The sequence below is a fragment of the Corapipo altera genome, unplaced genomic scaffold (assembly GCF_003945725.1).
Source record: "Corapipo altera isolate COAL_440 unplaced genomic scaffold, ASM394572v1 1, whole genome shotgun sequence".
Lineage (NCBI taxonomy): Eukaryota > Metazoa > Chordata > Aves > Passeriformes > Pipridae > Corapipo > Corapipo altera.
In genome coordinates, this window is record NW_020884873.1 from 23957750 (window position 1) to 23981414 (window position 23665).

General features: G+C 38.2%; 2 long non-coding RNA genes across 4 annotated transcripts; both read left to right on the top strand.

Moving 5' to 3' along the window:
• Window positions 1-1246: 1246 nt before the first annotated feature.
• On the top strand, window positions 1247-15664 carry LOC113955853. 3 transcript variants are annotated; one of them, XR_003530678.1, is made up of 6 exons: window positions 1247-1333; window positions 1745-1804; window positions 2602-2686; window positions 10814-10921; window positions 13529-13595; window positions 15568-15664. It is a non-coding gene; the product is annotated as an uncharacterized LOC113955853 (long non-coding RNA). The 3 variants fall into 3 exon arrangements; XR_003530677.1 differs by lacking the exon at window positions 2602-2686; XR_003530676.1 differs by lacking the exons at window positions 1247-1333; window positions 1745-1804; window positions 2602-2686 and adding an exon at window positions 10500-10533.
• A 4-nt stretch (window positions 15665-15668) lies between these two features.
• On the top strand, window positions 15669-18325 carry LOC113955859. Its single transcript, XR_003530679.1, has 3 exons — window positions 15669-15704; window positions 16465-16651; window positions 18152-18325. It is a non-coding gene; the product is annotated as an uncharacterized LOC113955859 (long non-coding RNA).
• Window positions 18326-23665: the final 5340 nt, after the last annotated feature.

Here is a 23665-nt window from a genome sequence, read left to right on the forward strand (position 1 = left end):
CATTTATCTGCAGTGGCTACTTACTTAATTAGCAATAACCCTAATCTAATAAAATCAACATACTATGAATCATCTTGCCCAAGTTCATTCACCAGTGGTGTCAATTATTCAATAAGTGGACATTTGTGCATTTTTTTCCCTAACTTTTAACATTGTTTCCTTTTGAGGTTTTTTCTTTTTTTTTTCCTAAATTTTGGCCTGGGCAATCACACTTAGGACGACAGGCTCTCAGTCAAATCCTTGTCTCATGCGGATTGGAATACAAGATCTTCTTGGTTCCCAGTCAATTGTATTGTTTTCATCAAATAAAAAACATGAGTGGAAAAAGTTAACCACTACACAAAAACCAAATAACTTTAAGCACTTTAACAATTGTGTATTAGTGCTGGCATGCTTCAAAAATAGCTGCTGAACATTGCTAAGAGGACTGAAAGACTATATAATTATTTATGACAGGCTTTCATCATTTTTTTCTTCTCCTAAATGGGTGGTGTTAGTTGAAGGCCAAAGGAATATTGTGGAAATGAAAGAAGGAAAGCAGTGCTTTTTATAAGGCAATTGCCCTCCATCTTCATTCACACAGGAAAAACCAAACTAAGCATCTCCTAGGAGGACCAGTGTTCAAAGGTGTTTGAACTTTGAATTTCATAATATGAAATCCATGGCTTTAAATAGAAAGAATGAAGAACCATGAATAGAAATGAATAGTAAACCATTTATTCCCATATCAGGAATATGTTCAAGTTGAGAAACGGTTTTCCATTCCATATTGGGATAAAACTGAGACCTTTCAGACCTTTCTACTTTTTCAGGAAAAAAAAGGAGCAAGTGAAAGCTTTACTTCCTCCCCTAATACTGCCACTCACTTTCATGTCCTCTAAAAGAGCCAAGCAAATAGGGTGCCAGCATCCAAGGAAATGAAACTGTATCTGAAGCCCAGTTCTGCTAGTCTGATGCATCAGACTACTGTTCTCAGTACTTGACAAGCCTGTCACGCATTGCAAGAGCGTCCAACCTATAGAGTAATTCTGAGGTCAGATGCAATTAATTCTTCATACTTAAAATAGCCCACCCTAGAGCTCAGATGTATTTCCAGCCATCACTTTTCTGATGCTGACGTATTCCCAGTAAATCTCTCAGTTAGAACACATTGACTCAGCTTCTGGACTCGCCCCCAGCCCTCTGCCGCAGGGTTGAGCAGAGCTTGTTGTTTGTTTGAGCACTCACCGACACTAGCAGGACCCCAATTGACTCCCAACACACACACAACTCGCAAATGAAAACTGGGAAGGAGAACGTGGAGAAGATGGAGGCATATAGATCCCACAGAAAGGTATTATACCTCTGTTGTAGGATTTCTTCCAGACAACTGAAAGATGGCCAGCTTCTGAAGTATGCCTAGGAAATATGTTCTTACAACAGCATCATTACTAGTCCACATCCTGTGGTAGTAACTCAGTAGTGTTTGTTTGGCTTTTTCATCTCTAAATATCAGCATTGCTTTTTGCTTGCATGCTACTATCCTTGTTTAATTTCACTGGACTATATGCATGTGTAAAATTCAGCACTCGCATAAGTACTTGCAACACTCTGACCATTATTTGTCATGTCTTATTCACATTGGAATACCAGCAAATATGTAGAAATTAGAGTTTGTAATATTATGTTACTCCTTGTATTCCATGGCTGAAATAAAATATTTCCATGTCTAACATAAATAACAGAATTAATTCTTTTCCCCCAGTGAGAAATTTGCTGCTCCACCTAGAGGAAAGTCTGATTTCTTTTGAGAAGAGGCCTGTTTGTGAGTGATGGGGTTGAAATCTGGTCACTGACAATGAATGATACCAATAATAATAAAAAGATAATTTAGAAGCATTTGAAAGATGATTACCCTACATAATCATTAACGATCTGTCACTTGCTGGGTTGTTTTGGATACAAAGTCATTAACACCATCACTAACAGCTGCTGCCACCCTGAATGTCAGGGAAGTAAAAGGTTGCAATAAAATCACATTCCAATTTTTCGGTTTCTCAGACTCAACCTAAACACTTTCTGGCTCAGTATGGTTTTCCTGGATCTTCACTTTACAGCTGGAGCCCCCCATAAGAATTTAAACACAATAACAAAAGTTCTCTATGGTACAGTATCAGCTGCATTTGAACATATCTGAGTATTGCTGGGAGAAATTAAAGCATTGCAAGGCTCAGTAAAATAAGCTATGAACATAAGTAGGTGAATCATCACTTTATTCCTGTTGCTTTTCAGATTAACTTTCTGAAACATTTTAACCCAGGCAGTAGAGACAACTGCATGAATCTGAATTCATAAACCATTTTGTTCTGATGGGAAAAGCGTGTATGTAACCGCAGTAAACTAGAACACTTAGAATGTCTGCAAAATGGGACAAAAGAAAGCTATTGCCTTTCTTCCACACCTTGCAGGTGGAAAAGAAACAGGACAAAACCACTGAATGAAGTCCTGGACCTTAAAAGCTTTCAGATGCCCAGATCCAAATCCTCACCAAATAGTATCTGTAGATATGCCTTGGTGCCTAATTCCTATTGACTTGTCTAACTCTAACTGACTTTTTCATAGAATGTCTTTACGAATATGTTCAGTGAACCTGCTCTGGGGAAAGCATATTGTAGCTCATGATACCTGATGATGGGTCTGCTCTAAGGTGTGTTTGGAGGAGGCTGGAAGTGGGTCAAATGTATTGCAAATGTGTAAGTCCTGCCTTTAGATACAAAGAATTTTGCGGCTGGAAGAGTAAGGTTAGAAATAACTAACCTGATCTCATTCTATGACAAGGTGGCTTGCTTAGTGGATGACAAGTCTACCTAGACTTCGGCAAAGTCTTTGACTCTGCCTCCCTCACAATTCTCCTGGACAAACTACCTGCTCATGGTTTGGGCAGATGCACCCTTTGCTGGGTAAAAAAATGGCTGAATGGCCAGGCCCAGAGAGTACTGGTGAATGGTGCTATATCCAGTTGGTGGTCAGTCACAAGTGGCTTTCCAGAGCTCAGTGTTGGAGTCAACTTTATATGTTTATCAATGATCTGCATGCTCCTCAGGAAGCTCACAGATGACACCATCTTGGGTGGGAGTGTTGATTTCCTGGAGAGTAGGAAGACTCTGCAGGGGGATCTGGACAGGCTGGAACAATGGACGAAAGCCAATTTTAAGAGATTTAACAAGACCAAGTTCAAGGTCCTGCACTTGGGTCTTAACAACTCCATGTGGAGCTACAGGCTGGGGGAAGAGCGGTTGGAAAGCTGCTCAGTAGAAAAGGACTTGGGGGTGCTGGTCAACAACAGCTGAACATGAGCCAGCAGTGTGCCCAGGTGGACAAGAAGGCCAATGGCAACTTGATCTTAAGGATCTTTTCCAACTTAAATGATTGTATAATTCTATGAAACGTTGAGTGGCCATTTTCTATTTAGTGCAATTAGTGGTTTATACCTCATTCAACAGTTGCCAGGACACCAGGAAAGAGTCCTGAGTATGAACATACAGTTCTTGGTGATCTCTGATATATGGATGGTAGGACCTGGCTATTTTTGTCTGATGAATCCTCGTGTGGCTGCAATGACCATGTAAGGCAAGGTGACCAAGGCTAGATCTGCCACTAAGAAAAACTGCTTAAAACGCTTCCTCCTCATATAAATTAAAATGCAAATATGTGTCGTCATAACAACAATCTGGAATGGAGACATTGCCAAAAGCCTTGGAAGTCCCTTGAGACTTGCAGCAGATGTCCACAGTGAACAAGAACAGTTGTTATTGAGGTTATCAGCTTTTCTGGCCATTGCTGTATCTGGTCAACCAGAAGGTGAAGTGCAAGAAGGAATATTATTGTACTAGGCCTTCCAAGAGATATGAACCATATAGGACTGTGCCCAGCAAAGACATCAGTGGTAATAGTTTGTAGTAATGGAGACCTTCCAGCCTTATTCCTGGGGTTTCTCACACTGGTACAATAAGAAGAGGTATCAGAGCACATGACCGTTCAAATAGTCTCCTGAGTCACATAATCCCAAGGTTCCTCAGGTTTTATATCAAGTTCCGAAATCCATGTTTTTATGCTCTTAGCACAATGACACTTGTATGGTAGTAAATATAGGCCAAAAATGAACACATTTATGTTGATGATATCTGTGTTAAATCCTCAGCTAGTTTCTGTTTCAGAAAAGATATAGGGGAACAGACACTACTCTACGCTATCCCTGAGTTTGCCAGCCCATTTCCATATTGTCCTTTACTTCCCAGAGTAGGGAACAAGAGTGATAATCCAACTGAGATTAAATTAGATTCACTCTAACTTATTTAGATGACTCTTTGTGGTGACTCTGTGTGCATCATTTCTTCTGTCCCTGCACATTGGATGAGCAAGACAAGTCATGGTAACTGTTGATGGTCATTCTGTCTAGCAGTGGATAAAAAGGCAGTGAGGGCTGTGCTTGCTTCTCTCTGACCTTAGCTGGCCAGCTGGCTATGCAGATAATACTCTGAATTTCCTAAAAAGGCATCTCAACCAGCATTGTTTGCATGTGGGGGCACTTTTGGAAGAACCCCTCCCAGATTCTTCCCTGGGAAAATAGGTCTCTGCACTATTCCCCCTCTGTACCCTTGTCTAACTTCCATAATAGTCTAGTGTGATTAATAAGTATTGCTTTTGCAGCCAAATAGAAAGGGAGGGAGCATTATACAAAGTTTCCAAACAATACCAAATATTGCATTGAGACTGCAGAGCAGTATTTTTGTTGTAAGAACAACAGTTTTTTTTTTTTTTTAATGAAATTGATTTAAGTAGAATCTGGAGTTTATTTGTTTTTTGGGTTGTTTTTTTTTCTACAAGGTACAGCAGCTGCTTAAAAGAACATTTCACCATAAGGAACAGGCTGATTCACTGCCTTTCTCCTGGGTACAGATTGTTGTCTTCTCCCACACAGCCTTCATATATTAGGAACAAAATTTGAAAGCATTACAATATATGTTTTTGATTGTTCCTGGTTTACGGTAGTGGGATTAGACCTCAAATATCCAGTCTTTTTATAAGAAAATAATGGTCAATAAAATATAAAAGATGAATAAAAAGATACATTCTAAAATGCCTCAAGGTAACTGTGGAGACATGGCATGATTTATACAGGAGGTGCAGTGAGTTCAGGAGCAGAGAATCACCTTCCATTTGTAAAGCCTGAAGACATTGAGTATTTCCAGGTCTTGAGTATCTCCAGGTCTTGGGACGTTTTCCTCAACTCTTCCATAAAGGCACAGGAAGGTGGGACTCTGTTACACCACTGTGTTCAAATGGACTAAGCTCTGACCTGCTTTAACTCACTACACCAAACTTCATTCACACAAGAATTTAAATGTCTGAAACTGAAAGTGAAGTCACCCGCAAACCCATCCAGATTCCTGCGTGCAATTACCAATCTATAAGAACAAGAAAGACTAGCAGAAGGCTAAACATCCGTGTCAATAGAAGGCCCTGTTTTTCTCTCCTCAACCTGTTTTTTTTCTATGCAATGTATACTTAGTGCAGGAAACCAGTTAGTAAAACTTGCCTGAAACAAGATTTGGTTCCATGTTTCAGATTACAACTGAGATGTCAGAAGTAATTCACTCAGGAGGTGGCAGGATCCCTCCAGGATGATTCAGCCCTCTGTTAGAATAATAAATAAATAATCCCAGAAGCTTTTTGTTATTTTGTTTGGGTTTTTTTTAACTACAGGCAACATGAGAAGGTTACTAGAAAGTTGCCACCATAGACACCGAAAGCATCCTTTCCCGATTTCTGGAAATTGCAATATATCATACTGTGATTCTATCAACAATCATTTTGAATCATTTGTTGAGATTCTCAGACAATGAAGACTATCTTTCTCCTACAGAAAAATAAAGATAGCTGAAGAAAATTATAAGTTCACAGCAAAATGCAACTCTATGATTCTCATATGGGAAGGTGGTCTGCACTTAAGTGATATATAGCATTCAATTCCAGTGAGCTTTTCTTGCTAGGGAACAGCTGAAATGTCATTAACTTTTCCAGTTGTAACAGCACACATGTCAGAACAGGGACTGGAATACTATAGACCTTTAAATGTTTTTAATAGTATGGCATCATGAGTTAAGGGTAGAACTAACAGTAAAGAAAAATTATCTCCTGTTCAGCTCTGCTTCTGCCATGAGCTGGGAGCATATGGGCAGTACAGTTTCTGGACTGTAAAAGAAAGAGAGATTTAAGATTACTGTGTTCAGTACCAACAGACAGAGAGGAATACGGACCAGTATTTGCTAATTTTCCTCTCCTTTCCTTCCAAATTATCAATTCTTCTAGTCCAGCTCCACGCTCTTTTTTTTAATATCCTTCTCTTCAAACTTGACCCAGGGAAACTTTCCTCTCATAACATACATAGGAGGATTAGCAGCAAGAGGAGTGTTGACGGTCTTTTGTTTGCAGTTTTAGTGCCAGGGAAGCAACTGAAAGGAAAATTGATCAAGGAAGAGTCTGTGCTTGTTGCTGTGTGTGCTAGTTGTGTGAGAGCTGTTCAATGAGTTCAGGAACTTGTTGAGTATAGTCAAGATAGGCAATAAGCAGGGGTCACAGATACCAAATCCTTATAAGTCTTTGCTGAAATCAACTTTTAACCACATGCTTCCTGATGAGGTAATACCTTAACACAGAAGTGCATTCCAAGTGATATTAATTATGCTTTATCTCTTCCTCTTTCATAAAGTCACAGAATTAGGTTGGATGGGACCTTGAAAGGTCACATGGTCCAATCTTTCATGGAAAAGAGAGTCTAGATGAGGTTATGTAGCACCTTGTCCAACTGTTTGTTGGAAAACCTTCAACAATGATCTTTACCATGTCCCTGGGGAGGTTGTTCCAGTGATAGATAAGTTACTCTCCCAGGAAAAAAAATACTTTCTTACATGGACAGGAAACTTGTCCCTGTGCAACTTGTAACAGCTGCTCCTGGTGAACAGAGACCCTCCATTCTGTTTATAGTTACACTTTAACTACTGGAGTACTGTGATGTGGTCTCCTCTGAGCCTTTTCCTGCTGGCAGAAAAGACCTTGTTCCTTCAGTCTTTCCTCATAGGGCAGGTTCTCCAGCCCTCTTGCCAACTTTATGGCCTTCCTTTGGGCCCTATCCAGTCTGTCCACATCTTTTTCGAATTGTAGGGACCACAGTTGCACATTGCATTCTGGGTGTGGCCTGAGAAGTTCTGAGCAGAGTGGGATCCCATCTCTGTTCCTGCTAACAATGTCCCTGTGGATGCAGCCCAGGATCTGATTTGCCTTCATTGTGGCAGCAGTGCACTGCTGACTCCTGTCCAGCCTAACCCAGGTCCCTTTCAGCAAGGCTGATCTCCCACCACACAGATCCTGGCCTGTCTGGGCTCTTTCAGTTTTGAATTCCACCTTCAGGACATCACACTTGTCTTTGTTAAGATTCACACAGTGCTTGCTAATTCGCTCTTTCAGCCTGTCCATGTCACTCTGTAAGATGGCTTTCCCTTCTGATGTGTCCACCTTACCACGCGGTTTAGTGTCATCATCAAACTTGATAAGGGTTCTTTCAGTCTCATTATCCAAACCATTTAGGAAGATGTTGAACAGTATGGGGCCCAGTATTGATCCCTGGGGGATCCCACTTGTGACAGGCTGGTAAAAACCATTGATCATCACCTTATAAAGGCAGCCCATGAGCAAATTTCCTACGCATCTCACAGACTACCCATCAAATTTGTGCCTTACCAGTTTGTCCAGGAAAAGGCATCAGAAAAGCGTGAAATGCTTTGCTGAAGTCCAGTCTTTATTGCACCTCTGCCCTAGTCAGCATTCAAAACTCAAAGTATCCCAGAAACAATGCACATCTTCAACATTTTTCATTTTCATCTTTCTGTTCTGCACAAAAAAACCCTGTGACTGTAAAGACTGGTGCTTTCTTGTCTACCTTTAGCTTAAAGGTAAGGCATAAAGTCTGCTTAGGCATCTTTTATTTAATTATCAGTATAATTTTAACTTTAAGTGAATAGTAAATACATCTGAAACTTAAAGTAGAAAAATGAACTTTTACATGAAGGTAGATATTTTTAACTCTATTTTTCATAGCTATTTGAAAAAATCTTCTAGAAAATAGGCTCTCCTATTTGTTCTGTGATATATATGCAGAAATCCGTCTTGCTCTTCAATCTGATTTTCATCATGAAGTTGATGTTTTTTTCCTTAGGTGTACAATCAATCCCCAACTTTCTAATCATAGAATAAATGAGGTTGGAACGAATATCTGGTGGGCATCTAGTCCAGCCCCTGCTTGAAGCTGTCCAGGTAAACCAGGCTGGTCAAAGATTTACTAAGTTTTTAATATTCCCATTGATGGAGATTCTCTGCACTACTTCAAGTATTTTACCATGCTCACAGTTAAAATATTTTTCATTACATGTAATTCATGGTCAAATATAAATATACCACTACACAGTTTTCCTGGAAAAAAAGGCAAAGGAAAAGATCTTACAGCTCACTAACATCTCCTCTACTGAAGCAACCATTTTACTACGTGTGTGCTTTTTCAAGTCCAATATAATGAGACGCTGCAACTACCTTCAGCAGTATTTCTATCTTCTGAAATAGCCAGTAGCTACTTTTTGTTATGATGGAAAAAGCTGACTTTTAATACTCACAAATCCATATGTGATACCAGCTAGCATCTCTATGTATGTAGTCTATTGGAATTAGTCCAGGATAACCTCTTCAGGTCATACATCTGTAGCACCAACAGAGTAAGCTGAATAGATACATAGCTTTGCAGAGCAAAAAGAACAAGTTTTCCCTTCCTATTTTCATGGTTTATTCTAAAGCACAGTATCATGCAGTCAGTCCACACAGAGCTGAGGTATTTAGGTTTCTAACTCTCTAGGTATCTTAGTACGTCAAACCACAAACTATGTTCCAATCTCCTCAGTATGTTTTGTTTTCCATTGGAGTTGGAATTAACCACAGATCACCATTGTAAACCATCCTTCAAAAGGACAGTGAGGTCTCATCTGTTTTCTTCTGATATCGGGAAGCCCTTGTTACACTCAAGACATAATCTCATCAGCCAGAGGTTCGAGAGATGAAGTTTTCCTTTGCTTCAATCTGTGCCATGCTCCACCACATCATGTCACAGCTGAGGTATTGCCTTGACTCCACTTCTTCCTTATCTCCTTCCTTCAAGTCAGCCTATGATCTCTTTTAACTGTTTCTTAAGCTTCTCATAAAACCTTTATCAAAAATGTTTCCATGCCTTTTTTCTATCCTGTATGCACATGTAGAGTACTTTCTACCACATATAGACTTGTCATCTACTGCTTTGACAAAAGGAAACATAAATCTCACTTTTGAAAAGACTATGTTTGCTACATAATTTTATGTCTTAACATTTGCAGACTCTTCTGTGCATCACATCACTATATGGACTCTGACCACCTCTCAGAAGTCATAAATACAGTTGAGGTGATGAAATGATTGCAGTTTATCAACTATTAAAACTGTTTTGTAGCTGAGTTAAGATTTAAAACTGCATTTTTATCACTTCCTTCTGTAACATATTTATGATAACAGATGAGAGTGCTTTTCACAGCATGACCACAGAAAAATCACTGCAAATTACGTATGTCAGAAATGGACTCTGGTTTTCAGTAGTGCTAAATGTGTGCAACTTCCATCAGCTTCAGCGGATGGTGAGGATGACATCTGCCTGAACATTGAGTTTTAAGACTAGAATTCCTTTGAACCCATATGGGTAACTGTAAGTTGGATAATCAGTGAACAATCATCTCATACAAAGCACATGAGTGTCACCCTACTGTATCTCTGTCTACGTGACTATAAAGGGGGTCTGGGGTGACCAGCTCATTTGCTGGCATCTCCACTGGAGTGGTCTAAAGTTAGATGAGAATTATTTCATTTTCTGTCCCAACTTAGTACCCGAAAAATGAAAATCTATAGCCCATTTCCAGAGCTGCAGGCTACAGGAAGATGGTGGAAGAGGTAGGATATGACTGTCCTGATTTTTTGTCCAATTACAGGTAACATATTGTCCACTATTCCGCCTCATTTATGATACAAAATCTTCAGTTTGAATTCATCCCTGTCCATGACTGCTGACTTCTGTTACCCTTTCATAAGCATATCATATCTATATTGTCCTATGTGGCAAACAAAAGGTCTTTTCAGGGTCAAACTGATGAGACCCACAGCCATTAGTTATAAGAGACCAAAAATAAAGTTGAGCTGAATATAGCAAATAGGACATATTTGGGTATCAACTATCACCTCAAAATAGCAGAAGACATGGTTGCTGAGAGAAAGAGATACAAATATAGTTTAGAAACCTTATATAGTTTTATAAATAACTAGATAAGTTTATATATAGATAGCTATTAAATACGTTTGACACTATAAGGAGCTCTCTCTGCTTCTCTCCATAGAGGGAGGAACATTTGTGAGACAGCACACTAATATGGGGTAGTCATAAAATTTTAATGTCTTATATCTGAAGCACTTTTATTACTCATTAGAGTTCTGGGTATTAGTGATTTCAGTGGCCTTCCCAAATGGAGCACACTGGTTCTCCAAATTTCCACTGTCACAATGTGGTTAAGGAGTACTTCCTTTATAGCACTTGTAGTCTGTGTGTGCATTTTCTCTATTTAGCAGGGCTGCACAATCTGATAGGTATCCCGAATTTGTAAAGATACATGAAATTTTGTGATTTCTAAAAAGAAAATTTATTTTGTCTTTCTAGGTCAATGTTTTAAATGCAGATTTGAGCTACACCAGTGACAACTATGAATATGGATATGACAACAAGCTTGGAATTACAAGGTTGACATCAATGGCTGTATTAATATAAGTGAGTAGTGTACACAACTGGGTGAAAAAACATCAAAAGATTATTTAGAAAAATGTTTAAGCAAAATATCTTCATGTGTATTATGTGACGTCCTACTTTTTTAATTTTAATAAAGCTTACATTGTTTTATACAGTGTAACAATATAATATGATAATCTTCAAGGTTAGGCCTCAGAGAAGCTTGCTTTAAAATAAAATTTTTAAAAATTCCAATACTTGAAGCATATTCTATTTTGCTAGAAATATATTCAAACTACCTAATGATATTGTTATTGCTTTGGGGCTTTTTTAAAGGAATTATGGAATTCCTTTATGGTAACTGTAGCTACTGCAGTTGAATCTTTCCAACCGTATTTGCAAACATAGACACCAATCATTCAATTTCATTTTTTTCATGTTCTGTGTATCATTTGAGAAAGTTTTTGTGGGTTTTGTTTACTCATTTTACTTGAGAAATGGTTGCTATTTGCTTTAAATTAAGTATACACACATACCACCATATTTTTAAGTGAATAAAAATATTTTGGTCATCTAAGATTAACTCATAAAAGTGAGCAAAAATTACAACTCTAAAAATACCTTATTTGGGACCTTTTAGAAAGCAACAGAAACAATAGACTGCGACATAGAAGACTAACAAAACAATGTAAATACAGACTCTGCAATGTGAAATTTTTTTTATTTCAGGCAAAAAAAACCACAACCAGGAGGCCAGATAATATATTTGTTGAAAAGCAAAGAATAAAGAAAATTATAATAATAATAAAAAGAGCATCTCAGAAGCAAAGACTGCTAAATAATCAGATAATCAAATGTGAACTTTAACACCTTTTTTTTTATTGAATGTTCCTAATGTATTTCTATTAGGAAGAATATCACCAGACAAACACTCTTTAAAAAACTTGTACTTTGGCTGAAGGCTGAGACCAAGAAGAATTGTAGTTCTCATAGAAATTATTAGAAACTGCTTAAAATAATAAACAAATGTGGAAAGAATGAAAGTGAATGACTGATTTTCATGTATGTAAATGCATCTGCTTATAAGCTAAACAACAAAAATTATAGCTAACTTAAGTTGGTGAAAACTGAAGGTCTATTTTGAGGAATAAATCTTTCAGCAGTTCTGATGTTTCTTGTAAGGGATGTCTTCCTTTTTTGCTCTGACTCAGAGCAGATGGCACCACCTTTCGAACACACTAGTACAGCTAGTATCTTAAAGTAAGTGACACCACCACCAATCATCGAAGGCCCTGAAAATTTTGTTAAATAGGGCTTCAAATGATCCTAGAAAGCAAATTTCATATGAAAGCAAAACACAAAAATGTCATCCCTTCTGCTCTGGTCCAAATGTAAGAACCATGATGAGGAGAATATATTGTCTTTTTTAATTGGTGAGGATATCACTGTGCATGCCAAGCAGACACGAGGGACTGTAACACCACTTGTAACAGATGAATTACAGTCTTTCTTCAGATGAATTTTTCCAACCGTAAATGGAGAGAAGTGGGAGTGGAATATTAGTAGAGTACAAGTGGTTTCCCAAACCCCACAGGCAACACCAGAAGCCCTGGAGTCCTGAGTAATGCATCCATTGTAAATACAATGCTGTTAAACTGTGATTTAAAGTCTTTTCTAGTCCCCTTAGAGAAACTGGCCAGTATCTACAGGCTGATATTACAAATTTCATTTCCTATTCCCAGAAACTATTTAATCTTATAATACTTTCCATTAAACTTAGAAAAGGAAAAAAGGGAAAAGTCACTGTCCTGGCCCTATGACAACTGCAGCTGTGAATCTTTCCCTTTGCATTAATTTAGGAAACAGAAGAATCAGGAAGGGAATATCCTGACATTTTCAAATCTCAAAATGTAATTTCACTTCAGTTCCAAAGTGATAGGAAGTATTTCTATGTGCAGCATATGCATGTTAAAAGTAAGGCCACAGTCTGAAAGTCAGAGGAATATTATTATGTGGGGAGCCTTACAGTTAATTTGTTTAGCAAATCTCTGTATCCAAAATGATACTGAAGTCTCATTTGTACTTCTAGAAAAAGGACAGATTATAAATATAACACATTAGAACATGATACCATCCACAGTATATGTTAAGAGGAAGTTCAACAGATACGTTAATTAAGTAGGTAATGATCTCTCCTAGTAAGTAATATATTATTCTTTCTACAATTTACTTATACAGCACAAGATCACATTACATATTTTATAAAAAACAGTACATTTTTAAAGAAGGACATATCTTCTCTCATTACACATAATTGAAAAAAATAATCAAAATTCTGTTGTGATCAAACACCGAAAAAGTTTGAGGTCATGGCTGATTTAAGAGCATTGCTTTCATTGTGATTACTTATTTTTGGGTCACCTGTTTTTCATAGACCTGGAGAAACATTCTACATCTGATGTCTGGAAAACTGAGTAGATTGCCTCAAAAAACTCCAAGGCCCCTAATATAGTCCCTAATGTTTCTTTTTCTGTGCAATGATTACTCTTTCTCTCTTTACCTCGTGGAGAGAAAACTGCAATGATTCTTCTAGATCATTCCATGGAAGGTATGATCTCAGTTATGTAAAGTTTGCTTTTTTTTGTGTAGGACAAGAATGTAAGATTTGGAAATACAGATGGCATGCAAGAGGGCAACCTGCTACTTCTTTCACATGGTAATAAAAGGAATAAATGGAAATTTTGTTAAATGTTATGATTTGTAACGGTATTATTTTCCATGTTTAACAACTCTCCAGCAGGATAAGGCACAAATCTTTAGGTTTTTTCTCTCCTTTATTTTACTGATTACAATGCTGTTGCACTGCACGGAAGAGGAACTATCCTGAGATAGAATTATATCAATTGTTTTGATTCAGGTAGAGGTGAAGAGGAAATGTTAGGCTCAATGAGAGGTTAAAAGCTGAAAAGCAAAGTAAATAACTGAGAGGTTAGTTGTACTGAGCCCCATCCCAATGATCGCAGGCTGTATAGCTTAAAACTAACTTTGCTATATTTTTAATATATACACATCACAGCATAAGACAGTATAGGTGAGTGCTATTTAGAATTACATTCTAGTCCAAGGAAAATTAAATTCATTCTTTTAACATGTAATGCAATATCACCATATGTTCAAAGCTCAGATAATGTAGGCCACTCCAAAATTTTATCCCCTGTCAAGGCGAGAACGGGAAATTGTAATGGATTTTTGTTCAGATCAGAGCTGATTTTATAACCTATCCCACTAAATGGCATTACATTCACATGACCTGATTTTACATAACAGAGTTATCATAACACAACTCACTGAACACAGAACCTTCATTTTGCAGTAGCAGACAATATTTAGACCATCATTATTAACTGCTCTACGCAGATTTATATTTCCCTGTGTCAGTGAAATTAATTGTATTCTTCTTTCCTTTTAAAACATATTAAAAGAACCTGATTGCTTATTTGTATATCTGTGTTCCAAAATGACTCTTTAACTAAGATTGTACTGAAGCTTTCACCTGGAAGGTTGTTACAATCCTTCTGTTTTCGGATGGGTTTTTTAGTAAATGAGGTCTTTGAATTCATCTGTCAGTACTATCTAATAACCATCTGATCAGGTAGCTAGTTACAACAAGATATGACAAAAGTAGAGGTCTCAGAGATATCATGTTCCTGTATGTTTTGTAAAGGCTGGTGGCTAGAAAGGAGGGTAGGACTCAGATCAGTGCCAATGCGGCTTCGGGATCGACTTGCCCTGCAGAAGCCCTTGTCACCTTTCCATCACTCGGTAAGTCAGTCAGTTCATAGGTAGGTCTAAACATGCCACAACAAGTGGTTCCTAATATGACAGGCAAAGAATGTGTCATGAAATTGTTACGACTAGTATATTATTTCTCAGCTAGTTTTGAGGATTTGTTAGCCATTTAAAAAAATACCTGCCTCTTGCACAGGACAGCCAAAGAGTATTTTTTTACTTTTTTTCCTTTATCACTAAGCTAAAACTAGTGTCAGCTCTGAATTTTAGTTGACTGCTTCTGTTTACCCAATTTTGTGTTAACATTTGCTTGCATATTGTAGTGGGTTGACCCCGGCTGGATGCTGGGTACTTACTACAGCCAGTCTCTCACTACCCTATGCAACTGGACAGAGGAGAGAGAAAAAAACAATGAAGGATTCATGAGTTGAGATAAGAGATGGGATAGGTCACTGATCCACCATCACAGGCAAAAGAGACTCAACATGGATGTTAGTTGAATTTATTACAGGGTCAGAGAAAAAGAGTGAGAAGTAAAATAATCTTAAAAACACCTTCTCCCCAGCCTTTCTTCCTTCTGTGTTTTCCCTCCTCCCCCCAGAGGTGCAGGGGGTTGGGGAATGGGGGTTACGGTCAGTTGTTGTTTCTGCCACTGCTCAGGAAGAGGAGTCCTTCCCCTGCTCCCCTGGGATCCCTCCCACTGGAGACAGTCCTTGATGGATCTCTCCAGCCTGAGTCCATCCCTCAGGCAACCGGTATTCACAAACTACTGTGCTTTGGGTCACTCCTCCATGGGGTACAGTCCTTCATAAATGAGTTGTACCGACGTGGGTCCCCCACGGGGGCCATAAGTCCTACCTGGGAAAAACCCACTCTAGCATGGTCTCCTTTCTCCATAGGATGCCACGGTCTCTGTCCTGTCCTTCTCCACGCTCCTATCTCCAGCAGGACCCTGCTCTGTCTTGGGCCTCCCATGGGGTCACAACCTCCTTTGGATATCCATCTGCTCTAGCATGAGTTCCTCCGTGGGCTGCAGGTGGGTCTCTGCACCTCGGTACTCCATGGGCTGCAGGGGCACAGCTACTCCACCGTGGTCTGCACCACTTCTGCACTGACCTTGGTGTCTACGCTGTTGTTCACATGTTCTCACTCCGCTCTTCCCTGGCTGGAATTCTTTCTGCACCACAACCTTATGTTCTTAAATATGTTATGACAGAGGTGTTACTATCACTCCTAATTGGCTCGGCCTTGGCCAGTGACAGGAAGCCCATCCTGGAGTTGACTGGCATTGGTTCCACAGGACAGGGGAAGCCTCTAGCAGCTTCTAACAGAAGCCACCCCTGTAGCCCCTCCCTGCTACCAAAACCCAGCCACAGAAACCCACTACACGTATGTAAGAGTTTTGGGGTATTTTTTCAGGGTTTTTATTGGAAATTGTCTGGATTCCTGTGGACTACTAGTAGTTCAAGGTTCACCAGTTGCAAAACATTAATTCAGGAATCCTGGGGCATGGAAGGATGGGAGGTATCAGAAAAGAGGCTTTCAGGTCTGTAGAAAGACATAAGGAAACTAGTAAGCAGAATATAGAGGGGAAAAAATGTAATACTGGGTTAGTAAGAGATGAAAATCAGAAAATACAGATTCATGAGATTCATGAGAATTCTTCCATCCTGGTGTTTTAACACAATCTTTTAACATGGTTTTTAGCATTAAGGTTTGATTTAGGGAGGAACAGATCTTACTACTTTTGCCAATGAAGTTTCTAAATTTATTTTTTTTTTTTAATTTCTTACTAGATTTTTTAATTGGTCAGAACTCCACAGAATCTGCTCCAACTGATGCCAATGGCAGAATGCCTCTTGATGCTCATGGGAGCTGCACTGGACCAGCCTTGTATCCTTTCCACATGCTTACTGTTTTTCAGGTTTCCCTGGCCAAATATGATGCATCACTCTGCACATCTTAATTCTGTTGGTAAAAAAAGTAAATACATGTGACTATTTAAAATTAAGAATAAAATGGATTTTCCCTATCTCACTTTTTTGAGGCAATGCCAAGGCTAAAATTTCATTCTGAGTGTCTAAAAGGTTATGTGCAAGGTCCATACAGTAGGTTGGACAGTACACAACATTAATTTCTTATCACTGAAGTGTAACATTATTAATATGTGCTGAACATGGTGTCTGACAGAGAACACTGGCCACAGCCAGACAGCATGAAAGGTCCTTTAGAAAGAAAATGTTTAACAAATGTCCTTACTAAGCATTAAAGAATACTGAAGTAAAGAGGGTCTGTGCTGTGAGGTTAGTGGGAAAGGGACATTTTGGTGAAAAACAAGACTGGATCTACTGTTTTCCTCATATTATATGCCTAAACACATATCAGTTGGAAGATTTGCTTAATTTGAATGTTAATATCAATTACCAAAAACCACTTGGATCAAGTAAAATATTTTTCCTTCTCATGGTTGGTCTTGGATTAACATCCACTGCCTTAGAAATGTCCACCTAAAGTCTTGAAAAGAACAAGTCAGACAAAGGATTGAATTCACGTGTTACTTCTCCCCATTGTTTAAAAAGCCCACTAGACAACAAGTTAAAATAAATAAAGAAAGCAATCCGGAAGGGCATTTTAAGAGCTGGACAAGTCATTTGATAGTGTATGCTATAGTTTCTTTCTTTTCTGACCATGCCTAAATAATCTTGTGAATTTGCAGTTTAGGTAGCCCAAGTTGTCTAACAAAAGTACAGTTACTCATTAATAATTTGGATTTCAATGTGTGTGTGAAGAAAATGGCTCAACACAAGGCTTTTTGTACTAAAGCCATCTGTGACTCACAGTATCATCATGCATGATATGGGGTCATTGTGTGAAAGCAGTAGTGCATGAAAGGCCATGGAAATGGCATAGGAAAAGCCACTTCAGGATGCCAAGCACAGTTTCTGGGAATGCTAATGATATCAGGTTTGAAGAACAGTGATGTGCTTACAAATCCTACTGGTGTTGGAATCAGCTGTCTTTTCCATACTTAATATAGTTGTACATGAAATTTTGGTGCATTGTAATGACGTTATTAGCACGAGTTCTTTACTTGGGTATGAGAAAGATGTGAGTCATGCAGCTTCTCCAAAAGAGAGCAGAAGAAATGTTGATAGCACACTAATATGCATTCTGTATTCATGATATGTATTCCAGAAAAAATGTTGCTTTGAGGTATGGTAGGATGTCCTTAAGAATTATGTTGAACAGTTTTTTCTTATCTGTGTCTGCCCATCAGTATTTTGTAAACGAATATTGGAGTCCATTAAAATAACATATAGAACTCATTGATTTCAACAGTTCCACATTTTATCCTGTATGTTTTGAAGCATTTTATCCTGTAAGTCTCCCAAAGAGGAGACATAAACACATTTGAAACCTAAAATATATTTTATGCACAAAATTAATAATTTACATATAAATAAATATTGTCTTCTCCCATAGCCTTTTACCCATGAGTTTGAAGAACTTTGCAAGTCTGCATAAATATATTCATGAAAGTTTGACTGCAGATTATATAAAGATTCCTCCATTTTGACACAAATCAAATTAATCCTCTTTGAATCTTCACTGAAATGATGATGCTAGGCTAAATAAATCTCTTTGAATTCTCATTAACTGTTAGTACAGCTGATTCTTTGACTGGTTCATTAGCATGCTTGGTGGCATATGCTCAAAAAGAAGAAAAAGAAGGAAAAAAGAACCCTACAATTTAATACAAAACAGAACAAAGCTGTAGATTTCGGTCTTTGTCTTGTACACACTATAAGGTACATGGAGCAATGATCTAACTTAACCATTGCATGAGGTTCTTCTGAATTGCCATTCAAACTGTTTCTTAACTTTGACAAAGTATAACTTAATTACTCAGCTGCATATAGATTTTCATCTGTTAAACTCAGTTAAAACTATCGAGAAAAAAAGTGGTAATATATCAGTAGTATAATATTAATGAATAGATACCAGTCGCTAAATTTGCTTCTTTGCAATAGAAGAACATACTTCAGCTTTAATGATTCTTAGAAACAAAAGGAAAAGACATTTCTTTATCCCATGAACATCTCAGTGAGATAATTTTACATTCAACTTTCAAGAATGGGAAATCTCATCCAATCGCCTGTCAGTCACACAGATATGCTCAAATTATTATCTACTAAAGAAAACACATAATATGGATATAACAATACTATATTTAATAATCAATTATCCTCTGAGTAGCTATATAACTTAGATGAATTGTAATTGTATTTAACAGAACTCAGAAGAAAGAAATGCACAAGACCAAGAGGAAAATGGAACAATTAGCAGCCATTTTCCACGTTACATGTCAACAACAGTAAAACTGCACAAAGATTTAACATTCCATTTCCATGATCTAATATTGCTCCACAGAATGAGTTCAGTTCCTTGGCTTGTGGTAAAGGTGGGTGGAATTTCCAAGAGGTCTCCATTCACATAAAGACCCTGCACAGCCAGACTGAGCATCTGTGATTGAATGTGATGGGGTGCACCACACACACGAAGCACAACCACGGGCATCAAACTGCCTGAGTAGTCTTTTAGGAGAACAGAATATTTTATCTATCATTAATAAGTTTCACTTTAAGCATAATGCCTGCTATCATGTTTCTTGAATTTCATGAGCTAATCCAAGTTGCTTCTTCTTATTATACAACTGTACTTCAATACAATCCTAAAGACTACTTCAGGATGTTTCTTACAGCTTCCCAGTATTTATGAGTTGTCACAGAAAATCATTCCAAAGGCACATCTAGATGTAGAGAAGACCTAGGATTTATCAGCTCCTCCCAGCTCAAAGAGAGGAAAACTACTCATTGTAAGGATTTCTTCACTGTAAAGGGGAAAACCTAAAGTCCACACGGCAAATAACCTTGTGTTGTTATTCCTATTAATAGTATCTTGGAAAACAGCTACAGCTTTATGTTATTTTCCTTTTGGGATAACCAGAAAACTCCTTGTCCTCTCAGTTCCCAGAGCGATGCCCAGAATGATTGCTGGTAGAGATGGAGTTCAGTTCCCTTTCCTTCTGGGTACCCAGAAGGCTCCCTCTGTCCATTCATATCAGTGCTCATACTTCAAATACTTCTCATACAAGATACTGTCTTAGCTGAGATGAAAAGCCCAGGATAATGGGATAAAAGCTTTATTTCATGGATTTTTCCAACCATTCTGAAAGTTATGCATTAAGGAGTTGACTTTCTTTTCCTCTTTCTTTTTTATCCTTACCTCAGGGTAAAGTGAAGAACAGCAGCCACACTGAAGGGAAGTGAGAGCAGTGTACCAAGCTCTGTAGAAACAGAAAGGAAACAGTAGATCATTTCAACAAGAGTAGTATGTCTTGGCGTCATTCCTTGACACCACCCCCGTTATCCCAGCCTCCTCTGCCCCTCCCACACTCATGAATCTAAAAAGCAGATGGAAAATATTCTGCCAGAAGACATTGAAATACAGTGTTAGAAAGTTACTCTCTTAAGGCTGGAGAAAGTGATGGAGAACTCTGGCAGGCAAATCAAATTATTCATAGTCAGTGGCATTTTGGAAGGAAAAGCAGGAAGGGAATAAGAGACTGAAAGTTACAGGGATTATACGAGAGCCATCTGGGATGTGGGAAAAAGATGCACTTCAGCTTACTACACTTCAGAGAGAGATCTGTGGGGCTAATATTGAGTGAGGGAGACGTTACCAGTCTTCCCAGTTTGTTTCTGGAGCTGATCATACTCTAATGCTGCCATGACATTAGGGTTATGACAGAGCCAACACTGCCAAATCTATCTGCCCCAACTTGACTCTATATTCTACTGGCACTGAACAGTGATGCTCAGATACTGAAGTTACTGTAATTTGCTCAGCTACTGTGTCACTTTGTACACATACCAGTCTCATTTGGATTCTAAAGGTGTGACATGGAGAAGAGGTGCTAATCGGTGTCATTCTCAGTATTTCAGTGATGAAACTTTTCTTTAAAAAATATTTTTTTCCCAGTTCATGTTCCCTTATATCTCCAAAAGATTACAGGACCTGTTCTCACAAGAACTAAGCTACTCTACATTCAAATTAAAAGGTGCGATTTCTTGATATGTCTCACAAAGAAAACTGTATTGCATATTATAGAGTAATAACATCTATAAATTCATCCAGTTCCATCCCCTAACTCCTGCATGGGGATAGAAGGGAGGGATAGATGTGTGAGAGAGAATAGACTCCACAATCAGCGTTTTTGTGGGCATATTGACATGTCATAGTGATGAGGACAGGGGGTTAACTTGGAAAAGGTATTTTTCTGTTCTGTTACTTCTTCTGAATTTACACATACGATGTCACCAATGCATCTTCCATTAACAGGTCTATCTCACCATGTATGTCTTTGTACCAAAGATAATAGGAACCAGATGAAATTGGCCACTTAAATATATAGATGTACATAGTACATGCATGTACACATACAGACAGATGAGTTTAACCCCAATAACAGTGATCTTATTAACTGTCAGAGTTACATCAAGATAGCCTTGTATTTAGATTTAAATGCATATACCAAACTCTTCTGAAGTCTTCGCAAACACTTTCTCTTCTCTACCCTTTCTCTTGTCCACAATACCGTACGGTCAGTTGTATCGGGTTCTTCACTTGTCCAGCCCATGGAAATGAAGCAGTTGACATATGTTGCAGAAATATTCCAAGCATTGTAATTTTCCCATCCTCACAATCTTATATTGCAGTAAACCAGCTTTTTTGTTGGAATTTGCAAATAAAACAGCACCTGCCACAGTAATCTAATGACCTGAAGGAATTGTTACACAATGAAATGTTTCAGTATCTGATTACATGTTAGTATAACATTATTTTCAGCATTCAGATTATTTAGACCAATGGTTTTGGTTATAAATCACTTAATAAATTTTGGATACAAATGGAAAAATCATAAAGAAAACAACGATAATCACTATGAAGCACCAGAAAGGAATCAGTAGGGAAAAGGTACGTGGTTGTCAGTAGGAATGTTAGGCATGTGAGCCCATGTGTAGATAAACACCATGCAGATTTCTTGTTTAAACATTCTTCTTTTTAATTTTTGCCTGAGGGGCACTGAATTTCTCTCAAGACTGATGGTATAACTGTGTTTGCTACTTGAGGTAGTTCTTCCACAGGAAAACCATTCAAATTATCATTCCAAAATGATGTTCCATTAAAGCAAATATTGAATAGTATTTTCATTGTGAATTTGCACAAATATTTGCCAAAAGAAGTCTGAGCAGTATGCCTAAAAAAAAAAACCAAAACCTAGTAATTTCACAAGAATACAGATCTTTTAAAATATAAATTTCCTTTTGTTAATCCTAAAACAATAGTTTCTTGAGGTGGGAAAGAAAAACAAAACCAAAAAAATATTTAACACTCAAAAATCACAAGTGACCACAAGACTTTCAAGTAAGAATAAGTTTGTGATGTAAACACAGTTAGAAAGTAATATGCACCTAAATTTCCCAATTAATTTTTTGGATGAGTATCTGGGGAGTCAAAATTAGCTGTTGCTTAATTTATTACCAAAATATGAAATGCGTGCCTGTGCATTCTACTAAAACAACTTTAACACTCACTCATATAAACAGACATGTGTGGCATGCAAACACCATTTACACGTTGAATTAAAAATAATATTGTTTGACTGGCAGAATATATTTATAAACCCTATTAGTTCTTAATCTGTGTGCACATCTAGCATCTTTAACTGGTAGTCCATGCTTGGGACCTGCAAAGTAGTCTTTATGTCAGGGCACAGCTTCTATTCACCAATACAGAGAACATTGCAGGGTAAATCTTTCAACATGTTAATTTTTTTTTTGTCCTCAAAATATAATTTTCAGATAAATAACAAAAATTGTTTACTATGTTTGCAGTAGCATTATCTTGTATGAGGTAAGCAGAAGCTCTGGGTAGGCTGCCTAGCTGGAATTCTATGGAAGTTAAAAACATCACTAAAAAGGGCAAAGCTGGGCTTCTGCTTTCTGCTTGCCAAATTTTCTCCAAGTGGAATAAAAAGACGAAATTCTGCCAATGTGTGATAGGGGGATGGGCCTCTGAGGATGGATCCTGGGAGTTGATGGTCAAGACAAATCAAGACAAAAAAATCTGGTGAGAGTTGAAGGAAAAAGGTTTCTGGGGAAGAAAGATAAGACAGGATAAGCAGATGGTCTACCTGCTTAGGATGTCCGCAGCAAGTACCTGTGTTAGACATTGAGAAAGTGTCTCTGTGTGAGTATCTCTTCTTATCTCACTCCAAGTGGTCTCATAACCACAAAGCATGGGAACAACCTCAGAGGGTAGAGTGGTTTTGTGTCCTACATGCTGCCTAGACATCAGAGCAGCACTGTGCTGGATTATATTGCCAAGAGAACAACCCTAGAGGTGCCCTTCATTTTGATGACAGCAGGTTTGCTAGAAGGGCAAGACAGTGAGAATTTTAGGCTCACCTGGATGCCATTTTGCTTTACAGAAGTGGAGTGTCAGAGACAAGATTTTCCAAGTCACAATCAGGATGATTGATTCCTCTCTCATCAGAAGGTGCCCTCTGCTGAAAGAGTTGGGAGGAGCAAAAGAGCTGAGACTGCAGCAGGATCTGATTCTGGTTGCAGAATCATGTTACTACTGCCTCTTTTGGTAAAGATTTTGGTTTGACATTTGGCTTAGTTCCTGCAACAGGATTTGGGCTTTTTCAGATTGGATACACAGGTAGGAATTTTTTTCATTAGAGAGTGGGGCTCAGCAGCTGCCTGATGAGGGAATATAAATCTTCTGTTGCTAGAGTCACAGGAAAGTAATCATACAGTGCTGAAGGCAAGGACCCTGAATCCCAGAATATGGCTACAAGAATGATTTCAAACTATTACTGTCATGTGTAGTTCTGAGATTCACTGGCAAAAAATTCAGCTTTTCCAG